This window comes from Netta rufina (genome assembly GCF_964035555.1).
Source record: "Netta rufina genome assembly, chromosome: 1".
Taxonomy (NCBI): domain Eukaryota; kingdom Metazoa; phylum Chordata; class Aves; order Anseriformes; family Anatidae; genus Netta; species Netta rufina.
In genome coordinates this window covers 191,591,674-191,608,163 of record NC_140123.1, presented here as the reverse complement: position 1 = coordinate 191,608,163, position 16,490 = coordinate 191,591,674, and the positions used below count along the sequence as shown (strand labels likewise).

General features: G+C 42.8%; 1 protein-coding gene across 1 annotated transcript in view; it reads left to right on the top strand.

The window, feature by feature from the left end:
• The window catches only part of SLC2A13 (solute carrier family 2 member 13), a 153,667-nt gene that overhangs the window by 14,070 nt on the left and 123,107 nt on the right, over window positions 1-16,490 (top strand). The gene's annotated exons all lie outside the window — the stretch shown is intronic.

The window sequence follows — 16,490 nt, the reverse complement described above, 5'->3', positions numbered from 1 at the left end:
GTACCCCCAGTGGCAGTAGTCAGTGCTGTGCCTGGTGATGCCTGATGCTCTAGCTCTTACTGAAATGCTTTTAAATTATTTATTGCAAATCTTACAATTACTGGTTGTTATATAATTCCCACTTGGCTCTGTAACTGTGTGCTGTTCTGTTTAACTGGAAACACAAAGCATGTGTTCATTGATACATATACAAATTGTCAGATACTTGTCATTGCTCAGAAAAGATACCTTAAATCAACTCAGGTCTATAAAAATGTTTTTAAGATGCATCTCAGTGGAGTTACGTAGATTGTAATTTCCAGAATTTAACCTGACATGCTGTATCATTAACTGCTGTAATTCTTCAATTACTCCCATGAGCCTTTTCTATTCCTTACAAGCAGTCAGCACAAGATTCATTAAAGGACTTTGTTACTGAATGCTTGTGGTACTTTCCAGCTAAGCTTGAGTTTTTCTGCTGTGATGTGCTGAAACAGTACGTGAAGGGTCTGTACGTCTTAGCAATTAAAAAGTCCTTTAAGCTAAGAAAGGAGAGCAACATAATCTCAGAGCGAGCGGATGAACATGGATGTGAACTTGACCGTGTTGGAAAGGTGGGTCACGCTGCACCTGAAGGTAATGAACAGTAGGCATCTGCAGTGCTGAAAGCAGCTGCTCTGCATTGGAAACAGATCCTGGGAAGTTTTTCTTGTCACAGTACTGCAGGAGGTCACAGGCATTAAGGACTGGGGTTCTACTATTAAAGGAGTCATCTTCAGTCCAAGAGTAGCAGCATGCTGCTAGAACAGAGACTTCCTTCAGGCCTTATCTACATATAAACCTGTCAGCAGCAGCTTTGCAGTGGATTATAAAACTGTTTTTATAGGGAAAAGACTCTGGTATTTTATTAGTTTCTTACTGTGTACAAATATAAATGGTATTAACTGGGAAGGTAGGAGAGGGTAATAAGGAATTCAGAAATCCAGTCACCCGTGAGCTGTTTGGTCCTTTGTTGCCAGTTCTTGGTGCTTTATTAGAAGCTCTCATGACTGGTTTCTTTCCTACTCACAGTTACTCTTCGTGCTCAGTTTAATGAGTTCTTCTCCAGTAGATAATTAATTCTGCCTCCTGATGTTGCCCTTTTTGCAGTATTGTTAGCAATCCGTACTGTTTTGATTTGGGGGAAAAAAAAAAACAAAACAGATGTTTGAAAAAATGTAAAGCAATTTTTCCACTTTTGAATGAAAATTCAATTATCTGTAGCTAGATTTTGCTATAATTGATGTTCCAGTTAGATCTTGCTTTATGAAAACTTTAATTAAAAGATCAGGTGAAATATGACTAGGTTATAGGGAAAAAGAAGATGAGACACAATCAGTACTTCATAGAGTTACCTCACAAAGAGCTCGGCAAGGACTCAGAGCTCCCTCTCCGCTTTAGTGTTAGGACTGTCAGTTGTCCTCAAATACGAAAATTTCTTCATAACTTTTCTCTGCAAAGGCAGAGTAATGATGCAAGTGCAGAGCTTGTGAAGTTTGTATTTCAGAGAGATCCTGGCCTCAGTCGTTTTTCTTGGTGGTGGTTTGTGGCAGGAGTGTTTTCATTTAAGACTTGAACCTGACATTAGAATGTCTTCCCCCTGCAAAAGAGAAAGTGGCTTTATTTTTACCTGTAAAGCTTTCAGTTTTCAGGACAATCTGTGTATCAGCAGAAGCAGGCACGAAGGAGGTTCATAAAATTAACAAGAGACTGTAGCAGCTGTGATTCAGAGTACAAAAAAGATGAGGCACTTAAGGCTGAAAGTTGGCACACTTAAAGAGGAGCACGTTTCATTGTCTGTTTAGTCATCTTACGACTTACAGTGATGTATTACAGCTGGAGCAGGACAATTCACAGGAAGAGTGGATTTTGTCTTAACAAGGATATTTACTGCATCTGTGTTAACAGGACTGAGGTTCTGTCAGATACGCCATGTTGAATGACAACTCTTAATTCTTAAAGCTGCTGCTTTTCCCTTCCCTGCTGCCCACATCCAGTAAGGAGGAGACTGCCAGATGAGAGAATCGGTACAGTGCTCAGTGTTGCAGAGGGCATTTTGGATACCCATCTTTACTTCCTTTTCATCGTTAGGGAGCCTGGAGTTTCCAGGGTCTTGTAACAATTAACAAAACTTACTGAGGTCATTAGGATGCCTGCTCACCTTTGACTGCAGGCTGGCTTCCAGCCCTGTCTTAATTCTCCACCACTAATGTGCCCTGAGCACAAACACGGGGAAGGGAAGAGCCTCTCTGTGGGGGTGGCCCAGGACCTGTGCTCCTCATGCTGTGAGCTGGTGTTTTGCATCCTTGTCCTCTGAGCACTATTATTAACAAGCTCTGCAAGGTTCAATTTTAAATAAAGCAATCCTGTTAGCAGGATTACATCTGCTGCTTGGAAGATGTCTGTCCATCAGGATGTGTCTAAGAGACTGCAAGTTGTCAGAAGCTGAAAGCCATGAAGGTAACATCTCCCAGGCTTTCCTGGGATTTTCTGTCTACCACCAGTCTCTCCCTCAAGGCCTGGAGGCTTGTTTTTAGGAAGCTCTTTGGCAGTCCACTGCCCTGAGAAAATTTGGCAGTAATTTCTTCCTGCCTGCTCCTGATTAGTTTTGAGACTCCTCAGCTTTTGCCCTTTAGATGTTGATAATGGAGTAGCTGATCTGTTCCTTTTTTCCCTTCAGCGCTTGACAGCTCTTGTTTGTCATCTTCTGTGGATACAGCAGCCTCATTTTTCACATGTAACATCTCTCTTTTGCCAGCACAAGCAACCAAGGGAAGTAAATGCACACCAAAACAGGCTGAAGTACCCTTGTATTCCTTGACAGCTTGAGTGAATCATCACCTCGCCCTGCAGTTGTGACTGCTGGTCTAGACCATCACAAGCCACTTCTAGGAGTAAGCCTGCGGGGCCTGAGGGAGTTCAGCACTGGTTTGATGAAATTTCCATCTAATGAGGATGCTTCAGTGCAAGGTCCTTGTAGCAGCCAAAATCCTTTCTGGGACTTAACCACGTTACGTGGGAGATCCTCACCTGGGGTTCTCCATCTTGTCAGGTCCATCTCCTGTTACAGTCACATTTCACTGGCACCAGGCAACTATAATTGAAATGGGAAGCTCCAGACCCTGGGGAGGACTTGCCTGGCAGCTAGGTATTTGACAGGCCACTTCTCATAAAGCAAGGAAATGTGCAGTGCCTGGACTATAAACTCACGGTGTTGACTTAACCTGTGTATACTGGGAACACCCTTGTTCTCCCTAGCATGCAAAACCTGTAGTTATCTTGAGGAAGAAGTTTTACATTGATTTCTATCCCCCCACACCAATGTTTAGTGTTGCAAATGAAGACACCATTTTTTTTTTTTTCTGTACGGTCAAAAATGTGTTTTATTATTTCTACATGGATCACTTGTTTTAAATGTAGCACATAGACACAACACTGTGAATGAAATATCTACCACGGAAAGAAAAAACATTCACTGTGACGTATTTTCATGACAATGATACTTATGCTTACATTCACAAATGCATTATACTTGCATTATAATGATATAATTGAAACTTATTTTTGAAAATTGTGTTTTAGGTTGTTAAAGGCTAGAAAGGCTTTTTTCTTTTTTTTCTTTTTTTTTTTTTTCTCTTCAGAGTAATAGCTATAAAGCCCTGTAACTGATACCTGTCTTCCTAGAAATGATCCTGTGTCTTGCATAACTGGGTAACTAAATACAGTAATTTGTGTTAAAATATGGTTTTCTTCATTGATAGTTGTGATGTATTTACGTGTTGTAGACAAAGAATTACTGGGAATGTAAACTAGACAGAGTATTTTTATAAATATTCTGGCTTTCCAGAAGAGTGTGTGAACACATTCAATGTTACTCCATAATTTTTCTCTAAAATACTAAGTTTGCAATGAAATTACTCTTTCTAGATTTGTTTTTGAAATTAATGACAAGTGGTTACTAAGAAACCACATTCTTCTCTTCATCTTAAGCTACGTGTTTGGAGTCCATTGCTGGATTTTCAGTTAACTGAGTGAAACCTAAAGCAGTGAACAGAAAAGTTAACCGGCTCAATTGTTTTAATAATTGCTCTTGTAGAAACAGAGTTAAAACCAAGTTATTTCTTAGTTGAAGATGTAGGGCTTCCAGTTTAAGTTAAAGGCATGATTCTCGAGTTCAGCTTCTGACGCTTGCCTCGTTTGTTTTAAATATCACTTTCCTTAGAGTTGGGTAAAGCTGGGTACTTCCATAAGTTGGATAAAGCATCACTTTACTAGGACAGAAAAAGTGGCTTATAAACAGAAGTGCAAAGGTGGAAATGGGTAAAAGGGGTATTCATTTACTGTGTAACTTCCAAATCCTAACCTTGTCCTCTAAAAATAAAATTTATCTGCACAGAAAATCTTCCCTAAGCCTTGAAATGTTCAACTGCCGTTGTCGTGGGGTTGTGTGTATGTAGGTTTTCTTCTTGTGTGTGTGTGTTTTTTTTTTTTTTTTTTTGTTTTTGTTTTTTGTTTTTTTTTGTTTGTTTGTTTTTTTTTTAAACAAACATGTAAGGATTGCACTGTTTTAATGCTGGCTTTCTAGCATAAATGAATGGTTATGCAGATGGGTTCTGCCAAGTCTTTCAGGGTCACTCTAAGGCAATGCTTCCTGGCTGAAAGTTGCTGTTTGCTGGGCTGAGTCAGCAGAACCAGCTGGACGTCTGCTCTGTTCCTGCTTGTGCTGATCCCGTGCCTTAGCACAAGGCCACGTCAGCCACCAGATGACAAGGCCAGAGTGGGAAAGGAGCTGCTCGGGTGCAGATCCACATCCTGATCCTCTGCCTTGCTGGGAGGGGAGGAGCGGCCGGCTGAGGAAGCAGCTCCTTATCTCTCCCTGTGCCTTGGCCATGCTCACCTGCCTGTTTTTCCCAGATATAAGTGAGCAGCTGTACTATGCAAGCTCTGCACATGCTAACAGAAGTCTATAGCAAAGCACTCCTGATACCAATTGCTATTTATTAAAACTTAAAGCTTCGCTTTCAAAACAATGAAATAAAGTCTGTCTTATGTGTTTATACAAGCCATCATAAGGAAAACTATGCTGTATTTCTGGTTTTTAAGTGGAAGAAAAATAAAATGCTCTTATTTTCCTGACGTGAAAAGCTCAGTACTATGGCTAAAAAAGAAAAGTTTCACTGAGTTGTAAGTAAATATATGCTGCTTCACTGTTTCACAATGAAGTATTTTCCACAGCTTAAGTTCACAGAGTCTGTCTACCTCAGTGCTTTTAGTAGTTTGTTTGTTTTTTTTTTAATAGCTTTTTAGGGCTAATAGTCTTGTTTTCTTTTAATGGTTCTGAAACATACTTCATCACAATTTTTGGTACCTGTCAGGTGTAGAGAGCCATAGCAAATCCAGTATTGAAAATCAGTGATACTCTCTTCCCTGCCTATGTGCATATATGTATATTTTTTGAAAGAGCTTTTCTTCCCCTTTGGGTTTCGTAGAAATGCTGTTCCAGAAATAACAAATCTATTCCTACCTGGTTCATTGTAGAAAAAAAAAGAGAAAATCCATTTCAATGTTGAAAACTTCAAATTATTAAATACATATTGATAGCTCTGTAAGTGACCCAAAAAAAGACATATCACAGAATCATGGAATAGCTTAGACTGGAAGGGGCCTTAAAGCCCACCCAGTGCCACCCCCTGCCATGGGCAGGGACACCTCCCACCAGCCCAGGTTGCCCAAAGCCCCATCCAGCCTGGCCTTGAGCACCTCCAGGGATGGGGCATCCACAGCTTCTCTGGGCAGCCTGTGCCAGGGCCTCACCACCCTCTGAGTGAAGAATTTCTTCCTTATATCTAATCTAAATCTCCGCTCTTTTAGTTTAAAGCCATTCTCCCTTGTCCTATCGCTACACCCCCTGACAAAGAGTCCCTCCCCAGCTTTCCTGCAGGGCCCCTTTAGGCACTGGCAGGCTGCTGTAAGGTCTCCCTGGAGCTTTCTCTTCTCCAGGCTGAACAACCCCAACTCCCTCAGCCTCTCTTCACAGGAGAGGTGCTCCAGCCCTCTGATCATCCTCATTGCCCTCCTCTGGACTCAATCCAACAGATCCATGTCCTTCTTGTGCTGGGGATCTCAGAGCTGAACACAGGGCTCCAGGTGGGGTCTTATGAGAGCAGAGCAGAGGGGCACAATCCCCTCCCTTGCCTTGCTGGCAGTGCTGCTGTTGATGCAGCCCAGCACATGGTTGGTTTTCTGGGCTGCAAGCACACGTTGCCTACTCATGTTGAGCTTCTCATCCACCAACACCCCCAGGGCCTTCTCCTCAGGGCTGCTCTCAATCCATCTTTGCCCAGCCTGTGTTTGTGCTGGGGATTGCCCTGGCCCAGCTGCAGGGCCTTGCACTTGGCCTTGTTGAACTTCATGAGGTGCACGCAGGCCTGTATTTTGTCTGCATTTAATTAAATCCCAGTCTCTCCTGACTTTGACACTCACACTAGATTTTCTCTTTACATCTTTTTGGACTAATGTAACATTGAATAATCTTAAAGTGACTTTGGATAAAATATATATGTTTAAATTTATGCCCCAAAGGAACTGTTCTATAGTACTAACGTTGAGGCTGAGTGTCGTGGTTCCGCTCGAGTGGGCAGCCGAGCTCCACCACAGCCGCTCTCTCACTCCCCCTCCTCAAAGAGGAATGGGGAGAAAATATGTGAAAAGGGCTCAAGGATTGAGATAAGGACGAGAAAATCACGCAATAATTATTGTAACGGGCAAAACAGACTCGGCATAAGGAGATAGTAAGATTTATTGCCTACAACTAACAAGCGAGAGAAGTGAGAAAACAAAGAAAAAAAAACCAAAAGCACCTTCCCCCCCCATCCACCCTCTTCCACCTCCTCCCCCCGAGCGGCGCAGGGGAACGGGGAATGGGGGTTATGGTCAGTCTACAGCACTTCTTCTCTGCCGCTCCTTCTCGGTCACTCTCGTCCCCTGTGCTGTGGGGTCCCACCCACGGGATGCAGTCCTTGATGAACTGATCCGGCGTGGGCTTCCCACAGGCAGCAGCTCTTCCAGAACTGCTCCAGATATGGGTCCGTACCACGGGGTCCATCCCTCAGGAGAAAACTGCTCCAACCTGGCTCCCCTACGGGCAGCAGCTCCTGCCAGATCACCTGCTCCTGCGTGGGCTCCTCTCCACGGGCTACAGGTCCGGCCCAGAATCTGCTCCGGCAGGGGTCTTCCACAGGCGGCAGCCTCCGTCGGTGCAGGGCCACCTGCTCCACCGTGGTCTCCTCCACGGGCTGCAGCGTGGAACCCTGCTCCACCGTGGTACTCCATGGGCTGCAGGGGGACATCCTGCTTCACCATGGTCCTCACCACAGGCCACAGGGGACTTCTGCTCCGGCGCCTGGAGCACCTCTCCCCCTCCTTCTACACTGACCTTGGCGCAAGGCTGTTCCTCACTCCTCTCACTCTCCCGGCTGCTGTGTGGCGCAGCGTTTTTTCCCTGTCTTAAATATGCTCTCACAGAGGCGAAAAACAACATCGCTTATTGGCTCGGATCTGGAAAACAATGGGGCCCTTCCCAAACATGGGGCAGCTTCTAGATCTTTCTCACAGAAACCACCCCTATGGCTCCCTGCTACCAAAACCTTGCCACGTAAACCCACTACACTGAGGTTGAATGGGAACCCTGTAATTGAAGTGGTTCCAATGCTTTTAAATATTAATTTTCATCTGACCTTAAAAACTTTCTCACTCCTATTTGCTTTTGTGAAAAATTCCCTTCCTCCTATTGTGAAAATTGTATTTTCCCCCTCTAGCTCTCCTACGTATTCTCTAGCTGTCCACTGATTGTGGCATGTCTTGTATTGCCTTCAGCATGCAGATGGTAGTTGATAGAACTGAATGCTTGCAGTTCTCTGGCTGTGGATAATATTTACTCTATGTGAGTTATAAAAGCCACTAAAGATTCCTGCAAATTTTTATGTCTGATTTCAGGTTTAATTTTTATTTTAGTAAGCTAAGTAACAAACTGAACAAACTAGGTTTTATTTTCATAAACTTTCGTGCTCTAGCCTGTAAATGGTAGGCTTTTTTCAATCTTGCCTGAAGTGTCTTGGCTCATTTTTTCCCCATTTTGTAACCATTTGAATAGTTCCTGTGATGAATAGTTCCTTCATGATTACTGGGTTTGTTAGATAGTCGTGTGTCTGCTATGATAGGTGGTTTCTTTATACTATTCTTGCCAGATACCGCCCTGGAGATGTTAGAGAAAGATCTTAGCACTTTTGTTACACAAGAGTTGTACTCGGCATCTCTCTCTCTCTTTTTTTTTTTTCCCTCTCTCTTTTTCTTTTTTCCAAAGATTTGGGTTTGCATCTGTAGCTTTTGATCAAAGGAGAGTTTATGCATGTGATGCAATTCACGAAGATTAATGGTATCTCAATTGGTTTTGCATTTACAATATGACAGTTGTGGTTATTTCTAGTGGCACACTTATTATTTTATCTTTTTATCTTATTTTTTTTTCTTTCTGAATAATGATTCTATGTTCCTGATCTCTACTGATATCCATGACAATGATGAGTCTTCAAGTGGACAGCAGAAAGAGTTATTCATTCTGTCTCATTAAGATAAGGTTGCTGTATACAGTTGAAACGATATCAGTTAGGTAAGAGTTTCATTTATTTTCCTTCAGATTCTTTAGGGAATTGGACTCCTTCCAAGTTGGACGCTATATAACAACACAGGTTTTTGGCACTAATAATAATAGTCAGTCTGGTTTGGGTCAGTGTCTGGATAAGAACATAAGCGTCAGCAACAACTTTGTGTATTAGATGTTCAACAATACAGTTTCTCTAAGATGAAACAGCTCATTCTGCTTGGATAAATTAGTGTTTAAGTAAAGTACAAGACTTTGGTGAAGTCTGCTGACGTTAGACCCCCAGTGTAGAGGAGCTGCGCTTAAATCTGCTGGTTACTGAGATTTGTGTTCTCACAGATTAATGTGCTTTCAGTGCTAGTGTTTTGTCCCACTGAGCTGACGTATTTCAGAGCTCTGCTGTAGCTGAGTTCTGCCAAACATCCTTGATACAACTTCCAGTAACCATTTTTAACTGCTGTTAATGCCTTTACTAGATACGCGTGGTGGGTGGAGAGCTTAGGTATTAGTGGGGACATGAGCCTTTCCCTGATATTTGCTCTCAAATAAGAGCTGTTTCAATGAAGATTTTAGCTTTATCTGCTAGGCAAGTGGTTAGTGTACTAGAACAGTGTACAAATGTGCTGCTTTCTCAAATATTTCCCATTAGCTTGTTTAATGAGGCACTCTAATATCCCCTCAGGCTGACTGTCATTACTGAAAACTGAAGTGTTAACTGTAACAAGGACTCTACAAGACTACAGAAAGGCTTAATTTTTGTTTTGGTGAATTCTTATAATTGGTGATGACTTTACAATATGCTTCAGAGCTGCCTGTAGAATAAAGGTTGGTGACTGTTCCAGCTCACATATGTGTTTTTGAAAGCTAATGGTCTTTTAGAATAAATACCCTTTGTGGTTAAAACGTGTCCTTCGTTAATGATAGACATCCTTCTTCCCACAAACTACTTAAATGGTTCTTCTTGAGGCTGACAATCAAGAATATAGGATTACTGTGGAACTCACTGCTACTTTCACAAAGTTAATGTGTTTCCTGCCCTTATCCCTTTGAATATTACTACTCAGATGCGAGAAATGTTCTGAAATTATGTAATGACAAGAGTGCCCTTCTTGTCAGAAATGAAGTATCAACCTTATACTGTAATTTGTGGGAATACTGCAGAAAGAAAATTATTGATGAAAGTGTCTGTATAATCTGATCTACTTCTGGAATCAGTAATGTTTAAAGACATTAAATTTAAATTGTATGTCCAGTGTCCAAGACATAAGAAGTTTATCAGATTTCCTATTTAATTAAAACCAAAACATTTCACCCACCTTGAATTCCTATTCCAACTTTCTCATAGCATAACATCTTTTCAGCTGTTTATTAATATTTCATTGCTGATTCTCTTCTCCATGAACTCACTTCTTTATCAAGTGGCCTCCACAAATCCTCCATCTGGGGAGCCATTTGCTACAGCTGCTTGGAACCCTTACAAGTAGCATAAACCACCACAGGCAGCTTCTTAATGAAGCGAAATTTAAAGTTACTTGCATTAAAGTTTAACATTTTAATGAAAATTTGCTCTTGACAGTTCATCTTAAGATATGTGATAGAGAATATTTTAACCAAGATAAGAGTTATGTTTTTTTTAAGTATCTCAGTGCACCTTTACATGTCAGCGAAGAATGCCTTCCCAGTGAATGAGGCATTCCCTCCTGAAATGAAATGTTTCAGTAATTTCTGTTTCTGCTTATTTATTTGGAACCTCTAACAACAGAAATTTCTGTAATGAGCTCTGACTGTTCTTTGATGTTAATGGAGATTAATGGCTCTACTACTGGACTGTGAGAGCACTGAAACAGGATGGAATATCTTTGCTATTTGTATTTTTTTTTGTGATTCACGTCCTGATTTTAGTTTGGAAGTAGATGGTGTGGTGTCCCAAGATGGTTTAGGCCAATCTCTGTTACCATGTGTGGTTCTGCCAATGGGGTCAGTACAGGCTTTGGATCTTGTGGTGAACTATTTAAGGGAGATTAGTGGTATAAAAGCCTGTGTGGGCAGGGGGATACCCACACATGGTAACAGAGCTGGTTTACCAGTGGGTTCAGTTGTGTTGGTGCAAAGGATTGGTACAAGCTGGTGGGAAGGAGAGACAGAATGACAAAATGACACACAGGCACCAATTCCTGTAAGGGCTTCCTTAGTGCTTCATATTAATGATCAGCCTTTTTTATTCCCCAAGCACGAAGGGCTGACAATTATGAGTTGTGGGGTGTGTTGTTTCTTTGTTTTATGAACCTTTTTGGTAATCAATACAGCAACACCAAAAAAATTGCCAAGAATCCTTCCCAATCCTTCCCAGTATTTTTGCTGCTGCTGAAGCTGGTTATTTGTTGATGCTGTTGAAATGATAGACACTTACATCCCTGGTACCTTAGAGCTTTTTTATTACGTTAGGAGTAAAAGTGCATCTCATTCAATATCCTGTCTCCAGCTTTTGTTGCTCATCTGTTGTTTATATGACGCACCTTCCCTCCTGTCTGCTAGATATGATTTGAGCTGTAGTGGAAGTCCTAGTTGTTACAGGATATGTTTATAATGTATTTATCTGATCTTGAAAAAAAAAAAAAAGCCTAAGTTATTCCATCTCCGTAGTATTTTTTTTTTTATGAACAAGAGCTTGGATTTTGTTTTTATTCTTTTTGTTTTGCTACATTAATCTAATTTCTTAAAATACATAATTAATCATTCTAATTATCTTGGGGCTTCTCCTTCACGACCTTTTTACAGAATCTCGGAGTGGTTGGGGTTGGAAGGGACCTCTGGGGATCATCTGGTCCAAAGACAGACACCCAGAACAAGTTGCACAGGATGGCACCAGGCAGGTTTTGACTATCTCCAGAGGAGGAGACTCCACAGCCTCTCTGGGCAGCCTGTTCCAGTGCTCTGTCACCCTCACAGTAAAGAAATGCCCCCTTATATTTAGCTGGAAGTTCCTGTGCTTCAGTTTGTGCCCATTGCCTCTTGTCCTCTCACTGGGCACAACTGAAAAGAGACTGGTCCCGTTGTCTTGATGCCCTCCCGTCAGATACTTATACACATTGATCAGAGTCCCTCTCAGCCTTCTCTTCTCCAAGCTAAACAGGCCCAGCTGTCTCAAACTGTCCTCATATGACAAGTGCTCCAGTCCTCTAATCATCTCTGTAGCCCTCGTCTGGACTCACTCCAGTAGCTCCATGTCCCCCTTGTACTGGGGAGCCCCAAACTGGACACAGTACTCCAGGTGAGGCCTCACCGGGGCTGAGTAGATCACCAGGGGGAGGATCACCTCCCTTGACCTGCTGGCAACACTCTTCGTAATGCACCCCAGGATACTGTTAAACCTTCTTGACCACAAGGGCACACTGCTGGCTCATGGTCAGCCTGCTGTCCACCAGGGCTCCCAGCTCCCTCTCTGCAGAGCTGCTCTCTGCAGGTCAGCCCCCAGCCTGTGCTTGGGGTTATTCCTCCCTAGGTGCAGGACCCTGCATTTGCCTTTGCTGAACTTCATGAGGTTCCTCTCAGCCCTTTCCTCCAGCCTGTGGAGGTCCCTCTGAGCGGCAGCAGAGCCCTCAGGTGTGTCAGCCGCTCCTCCCAGCTTTGTGTCAGCAGCCTTGCTGAGTGTGTGCCCTGTTGCATCATCCAGATCACTGATGAGTAAGTTGAACAAGACTGGACCCAGTACAGACCCCTGGGGCACACCAAAAGCTACAGGCCTCCAACTAGTCTGCACTGCTGACCACAGCCCCCTGAGCTCTGCCATCCAGCCAGTTCTCAGTCCACCTCGTGGTCCACTCATCCATCCCACACTTCCTCTCATCTCCCCTCATCTACCCAAGCCAGCCATCCCATCATTTCTAACTCTCCTGTCAGTAAGTTTGTTGACTTCATTCCTGAACTTCGTAATGAACTCTTTATAATGCGTATGTGCTCATACTGAAAATACCTTTCTGGATGGTAATGGGATTCTAAGATGCCTTTTCACACCTGGTTTCTATTGATTGTCTTAAAATTGGGCTGTGTGCTCTCTCTCGTCTCTGCTTTGCAGTGGTAAATCTGCAGATTATAGTAGCAGTTCTAGTAATTAGTGTCGTAAGTGACTATTTTAGAAGTGGAAAATACATTTAATATGATGATTTCAGTCCATCAAGTCATCTGACGTTTCCTGTACAATAATTAGCTGCATCTTGTGGTTTAAATTTAAAGAACCTTCAATTACATTTTTTCTGAACCATATTCTTTACCGAGGTCAGGAGGCTAATGCCTTGGTTACTCCAGTGGATAAAGATTGGGGTTTCTGCTGTCCCTTCTCAGATTTTGTAGCTGTGGTACACAATGTAGAGCTTATAGTTTCTCTGACAGACTTCCAGTTAATTGTTTTCATTTTCTTTTCCTCACATCTTGTCACTTATCAGCTTTATTAGTTAGGTAGTAATATGCTTGCCTGCAGCAAGGATCTTTTATTTGGTGTGAGCACTTTAACAGTGAGAGCATATTAGAAAATGTCATCTAAGTGTAAATGAAAGCATTCTCATATGAAAGATAAAGAAAAGATTACATTGCAGCCATATTTACTTTGCAAGGAAAGCTGTTCTTTGCTTTCAAATTTGATTAATATCTGTCCATTAAAATAACTACATAATGAATACTGGTTATGTATTTTAGATGTTTTTATAGTTGATTAACATTTAACTCGCTCTCCTAGACTGTAGCGGGTCTTCAGTTGAAAAAGAAAAATGTGCAGAATGCATTCTGAGGTGGCTGAAAGCAAAACTGTAGTGTGAATAATGTTATCAAATCTAAAATATTGCTTTTTTTCCTTTAAAGTGGTATGAATTCTTCCTTAATTTGGTTTGTGTCAGAATAGCATATATATATTATTTCTCTCTCTCTATATATATATTTCTTGGTGATTTTTTTTTTTAGAAATAACTTTGCTTCTGTGTATGGGTGCTGGCTGGATGGCAGCCAGTCAAACTGGGGAGGCTTTCCTAATCACCTCCCCCCATCTCCTGAAACCGGCTGCTCTCTGTTTCAGGCTCAGAGATGAGATATTTTTTTTCTGCTGAACTGAGTTTTCAGTTTCGATGTTTTGAACCTGTAGGTTTTGGGAAACCCAGCAGAGGCAGTAAGGTCAGAGAACAAGGCAAGGCAGCAACGGTGTGAAGAGTGTCACGGGGAGAAAGCTGATGTGGAAGCTGCAGAATCACAGAATCGTGCTGGTTGGAGATCACACACCCACAAAGATGGTTAAAGAGTAATAAAGCATAGGCTCCTCGGATGGTTTGGGTTGGAACGGACCTTTAAAGCCCTCCTAGTTCCAACCTGCTGCCATGGGCTGGGACACCTTGCCCTAGACGAGCAAGGTCCTGGGCCAGCTGCACCAGATGATCTCCAAAATTTCCTGTCAGCCTAAACAATTCTATGCGATTCTGAGCTACTACTCTTAACTCCGTAGGTTTTTCTAAGAAATCACGTGCTGTTCATTGCAGGTTTGAAAAGAAATCCTTACAACTGTTGTGTTAATGCCAGCTGCATACCTGCAGTCCCTGGGTAGCTTGTGACTGGCCTGCTGCGTGTGTGCGGGCTCCCCTCTTCCCTGCTAAGTCCTGTAGCCATTAACTTTCTGGCAAGATCACAGCAGAAACAGTGAACCTTCTGCTCTCAGCTCTTGTTCAAGACACTTCACAAAGGTGTTTTAAACTTCGCACGACCCTTATGTTACAGCAACAGGCTTTAGGTTTTCAGTAAATGGTGAGTGTTGCCCACAGCTATCAGTGGTTCCAGCAGTGGTTCCAGTGGCTCCAAGGCTGATGGCGTGCTCCAGCTCTGGCCCTAGCTGTTGGTGCTCTGTTCAGTGGCACGGCTCTGCTTTTGGGATGCCTCAGAAGCAGATTTGGCTGGCGTAATTTGAACAAGATTTCTCTGCAGATCCAGTGTAAAATCAACCATCAGAAAGAACTGAATGGACTAAAATGCCCCTCAAGTATGAGTGTGTAAAAGGTAGCTTTTTTACAGGTTATCTATTCTTCTTGGTTGTGCATGTCCCTCTAGCTACTTTCCAGTAAAATCCGTGTACAGACCTTGCCATCGTTACCTCTTGAAGTAGCTTCACTGGAGGGTTATTTCAGAAGTAGCCTTCTTGGGAATGGTGTTATTTTTCTAAAGCTTTTAATGATACCCATATTTGCAGGCCATGGGGAGGGTGAATACTCAGGACTGACTTCCAGTAGCTTCCAAGAGAAAGATGTAAGGCTGGTTTTCTTCTTGTCCCTTGAAAGAGGGAAGCAGAACAATATTTCTCTCCCCAGTCCATATTGCAAGACCAAATCCTGTTTCTGTACCTGCAGCCTCCTTGTTGGCAGAACTTGGTCTCCCACATCATTCCTGCTGCTCTGAATTCAATCACCTTTCATTTCCGTGTCACTCTCGTAGTCAGCGGGGAAGGTGGTTATGGCCCATCTGATTAAATAGCCACTGGCAGGCAAAGTGTTTTCTTTCCAGCTTTGAGGCATTGTGGCTTTTCAGTGAGGATTGCTCTGAGTAGAGTAGTGGAGAGAAAAATATAAATGGACTCAAAAAAAAAAAAATCCAACCAAACAACCAAAAAACTGAAACCCTCCAGAGATATCAGACATCTCTAGTCCATGAATTGTCAAACCTGGTGATTACTGGAAACCCATTTAGCGTGCTGCTTGGTGCTTCTCCTACTGCAGGGGGACTGCTTGGTGCTTCTTCTACTGCCGAGCCTTTCCTAGGTCTCTGTGGCTGGTCCTTGGTTGATGGTTTTTGTTTTGAGAAAGCAGATGTACTCCTACGCTTTCCTGTAATGGCATTTCCATTATATGTGTGCTATCTCCATCGCTGCAATTGTAATTAGTGAAAACACTGATGTGAAAGATGCAAGAGAAACATCCCTAATGGTGAGGCGTGTTTGAAAATTTGCTTCTATATCGCAAGAGGCCATCTGAATGCTTTTCTCTGTGGTGCCTTCTGGTTCACTTTGAAAAAAGGTTGAATAAATTTTTAATGTTTTTTTTTTTTTTCTTTTTTTTTTTCTTCTGACATTTTATGTGTTTTTTTTGTTGTTGTATGTGGGTTGCTGAGTCAATAGCAGCAGGAGGCACCGGTGTGTCCCAGGAGCTCTGCCGGGAAGTGGGCTATCGCACGGAGCGGCTGCTGCAAGCATCTCCCTATCAGAACAAAAAATCTTCTGATGCTGTTTTATTATTAAACAATTTGTATTCCTCGCTCGAGCTCTGGGAGGCTCCAGCAGCTCTGTCAGGCTAACCTTGTTGCTGCAGGGGATTTTGTGCTCTTAGTCTGATGAGCCAGCTGGGCAGTGGGCGCCTGCTTAACCCTCCGCCAAGTATTTACGCCACGAGGCTTTTCTGCCACTGTGTGTGGTGGAAACCATCCCTGTGCTTCAGGAACCTGTGCACCCAGTGAGGCGACCCCAGCTTGTGGGGTGGCGTTGGCCTGTGCTGGTGGAGGCGATGGGGCTGCCTCGGGGAGGATGAGCGAGGGGAAGTGTTGTCCCCACTGCTGGTCAGGTTGCGTTCACTCTACTGAGGTGGTATCTCAAGTGGCTTCAGGAGAAATGGGCTTCTGAGTGCATGCCGCCAACATATTTCCATTTTTTTACCAAAAAAATGTTATATATATATAGTTGGATGTCGCTCTTGGTTCTTCTAATGAAAAAGGAATACAAACTTCCTTTAAATGAGCATGAATTTGTTGGTGGATATGGCACCCATCGTGTGCTGTGCTCAGCTCTGCTCTTTAT